General features: G+C 29.4%; 1 long non-coding RNA gene across 1 annotated transcript; it reads right to left on the bottom strand.

The window, feature by feature from the left end:
• Window positions 1-1,433: 1,433 nt before the first annotated feature.
• LOC111408242 lies at window positions 1,434-3,248 on the bottom strand. The gene is made up of 3 exons (XR_002705313.1): window positions 3,139-3,248; window positions 2,936-2,994; window positions 1,434-1,965 (listed from the first exon to the last, which is right to left on the bottom strand). It is a non-coding gene; the product is annotated as an uncharacterized LOC111408242 (long non-coding RNA).
• Window positions 3,249-3,968: the final 720 nt, after the last annotated feature.

Raw genomic sequence — 3,968 nt, 5'->3', positions numbered from 1 at the left:
CTCTTTTTCAATGATTTCGGTTGCAAAATTTACTGCGCTAAGAAAAGCTATGCAGTCAGCTAAATTTTGACTTTCAAAATATGTCTTTTGGTATCTTTGAATACCTTCATGCCAACCAGATTCTCCAAATGTGAAAAGTAAAGGATATTGCAAAGGATCATAACAACCATAATAATAATGAACCTTATGTGAATTACCAGAATGACCATATACAGTAATATCACGAGCATGAATATTTGCATTGTCATCATCCTCAACCCATACAATAGCTACTTGAGATGCCAAAGGAGTATTGAAGACTTTTTGATCAAGTCCAGGATCGCATCTTATTTGTATTCGATGGTCATGCAAATTAGTCATATTACTTAAAGACCTAAAGAATCTACTATATGGATTTACTTTCAAGATTTCAATCAAAATGATCAAAGTAGATTCAACAAAATTTTCTAAAATTTTCATACGATTTTCAATTTCGTTATCTGTATCATAAAAATATAACTGCACATAAGAAGGCTTATTATTTTCTGGCATAAGTTGATTCACATAATGATATACTTGTCCCTGAACTCTGAAAGTGTAAATACCTTTATATGTTCTAATAAGTTCTTTATCACATTTTACACCAAACGAAGTGAAAGCAAAATGGTTATTATATCCACATGCACTTTTCTTAAATTCCATGCATTCAGGTTCTTTAGAAGTAAATAAATCATACAATTCAGTCGGTGAATCAGGCATATAAAGTTTAACTTTTCCATCAGAACAACAAAACCCTTTAGTTTCTCGATAAAATTTTTGTGCACCACAATATTCACAGTAGTTCCATGTCGATAATACATATGCATTAGTTGGTATGTTCAATAGGTTAGAAAATTCCCGTACTTTAGAATGAACAATATTAGTCGATTCTTGATTTGAAGTGGAAGTCTGGAAAATAGGAGGAACTGTAAACTTCTGAGCATGGGAAGCACCTAAATTATTTATTTTCAAATAATGTAGAATCATTTATCCTTTTACGAAGATCAATGCGTAAAGTTTGAATTCAATTCCTCCTATCCGCCTGTCTTTGATTTTGTTGTTGGCGAATAAAGGCAGTATATGATTTACTTGTATTTTGAGAAGTACCATCAATGTTACAAAATCTAGATTCTTGATCAACATATGTTTTTGAAGAATTCATGGAGAACAAAACTTCACCTAATTTAATTTAAAAAAATTCATTTTAGTAAATGAAATAACAAAAAAAAATATATTAATACTACCAATTTCCACAATAGGAAAAAAATTGACAAACACAAATTAATCAGACTTGCACAACATTAAAAACATGCATAAAGCTAAAGTTTAATCACAAAAATCGTTTACTTGAATGCAATAGTAATAAACATAAACATTGCTGCCTCAAATATTGACTAAATAAAATTTTAATAAGACTTGTAGGATTTAAATGCAGGAGAAAAAAACATTACAATTTTCATATGAGTTTTGTAAAATGAAGAGTTTTTTTTAAACATAAAGACTATTATTATTTTGCAAATGTTTTTGCTATACTACTATTGAAGATGAAGAAGAGAAAGACTTCCAAAAAGGAACGAGGTTTTCATCTCTAATTTTAGTGATTTTGCTCCCTCCCAATCAACCTACACATCCAATATTTTTCTAAATCTATAATGTAAGTAATTCATCAAAAATCATGAACTTAATAAATTCATAAGTTGACTAGTGGAAGTGCACAAAAGAATCAGGATAGCAATTGAAAGTAATGAAGCAAAAATATACAAGTTGAAAATTGGAAATACACAAAATAGTCAAGAAAAGAATTGAAAGTTGTATATAAAAAATATTCAAAGATATTTCACATATCACTAAGAAAAATTGAAAAAATTAGTGTAAAATGGATATTGTTTAAAGAAACTATACCTGAATTATGTAGAAATTTCGTTACCAAAAGATTACACAGTTGTCCTACATCATCGGAATATAGAGAATAGTGTCAAGCACATCTAAAATATTAACCTGTTTATCTTATGTTTTTATTGAAAGATAAATGCTAGTTAGGATCCACAAAGGATACAAAAAATAGGCCACCTAGTGTCCTCTAGTACTTCATACAAAAGACTATTAACAAAAAGAAAATGTCAATACCATGGCATGCTAACAAATATATTGTTTGCTTCTCAAAATCAAATAGTTCTTTTAGACATTAAAAGAGGACAACAAACATAACCACAAACTTGTTTGAACATAAAGTAAATTAACTAATGAAAAATAAAAACAAAAAGTGATGGCACATAGTATTCCATATTATTAAGTTTGAAGATTTGATTGTATCAATTCAAGTTCTTCCTCAAATTCATCATTAGTATTTAGTATCCACCTTTCGATATTCTATTGAAGGTAATAAAAGATTTCCATCGATGAATTTATGCCTCAAAGAGCTCTAACCAAGTATCTTTTTAATGAAAAAGTATATAACTAAAGTAATTCTTCAAATAAAGATTTCATGTCTTACCGTATATTACAAAACACTAATTTCCCCCAGCTTTAGTTTCTTGTTGCCTTTTTCCACTTCTCCGTTTTTATGACTTTTACCGTTTGAAGTGGTATCCAAATATAAAGATGGTAAATACTTCCAGTTTTCCTTTTTTCCGGTTTTCCTTTTTCTTTGGTTCTTGAATCTCGATGAGTTCTTTCTTCCCCCTCTAGAGTTAGTAAAGTAAAGATAAGGGAAAGCAAATGATTGAATTAGGTTTATAAGGTTTGGGTAAAAAATTTAAAATCATCTCAACTTTAAAAGCATGAAGCTCAAATTTGAGATCCTTGCATAGGAAGTTATGAAATCACATAGTACATACATATTCGAAAATTTTATACATAGAAGCACAAAACATCAATTGGACCAAAAAAAAAATAATAATAAATTCAAAACCCTTACCTGACAAAGATCTCTCCACTATAGCCTTCGATTTCACGAGATAACTAATGTAATCTAACCTATACACATAAACAGCAAAAAAATTTAGTTCAAATCCACAAAAAAAAATTGGAAGCTAAAATCGTCCATAATCTACAATACAAATAGAAAAGTTTCTTTGTAAAAAAATATTACTGTACATGAAAGTAAACATGAAATATTACCGGTGTCTAATTTCTATACTATTTCAAAGGTGTTTTCTCGTTTTACAGAGAAGCGGAGGTAAAGAATGAAGGTAAACAATGAAGAAGAAACTCGGCAGATGAAAACAATTTTCGTGGGAAATGATTTAGATAAAGCAGATTGGAATCAAAATTCACATTATACATTTTCCAGACAATGACAGACTGCATTTATTATATGAAAATTGAAAAGACCATGACACCCTAACTTTAATAATCATTTTGTCAAAAATACCCTTAGCTTAATGCTTCACATTATTTTTAATCAATTTTGATATTGAGGATAAAGTGGGAATTCATAACATTTATCAGCACCATGCAATAAAAGTCAAATTTGTAACAAATAATTTTCCTACTCACTGACATTGAGAAATGAATGCGGGCCCACAACAATTGTACAAGGACGAATGTGGAGACAGTAGAAAAGAAGTAGAAGAAGTAGACTATTTTATGAAGAAGTAGACTATGTAGTCTAGAGAAGAAAGCGTGTCCCAATTTCTTACATGAATAAACTACTGTAGTAAAATCGGATAAGTTGGATGTAGTGTGAAAAGCAATGTGACATAAATGAATAGTAATATTAAAGCTTCTCTTTTAAGAGGTAGTAGATACGTACGCATAGTATAAACATTACGTACGCATAGTAAAAGCAAATTTAATTCTGATTTTGCCAAAATACATCTCGTGTACGCACAAAATTAAGTATGTGCGTAAGCATAGACAAAAAATCAAATTTTGCATTTTTCAATTTCTTTTGATTCTACCAATTTCACAATTGAGTCCAACAATTAGTCCATTATCATTTCATTGAT

The sequence above is a fragment of the Olea europaea genome, chromosome 13 (assembly GCF_002742605.1).
Source record: "Olea europaea var. sylvestris chromosome 13, O_europaea_v1, whole genome shotgun sequence".
Classification (NCBI taxonomy): domain Eukaryota; kingdom Viridiplantae; phylum Streptophyta; class Magnoliopsida; order Lamiales; family Oleaceae; genus Olea; species Olea europaea.
The sequence above is the reverse complement of the archived record's forward strand: the minus strand, read 5'-3'. Positions and strand labels throughout refer to the sequence as shown.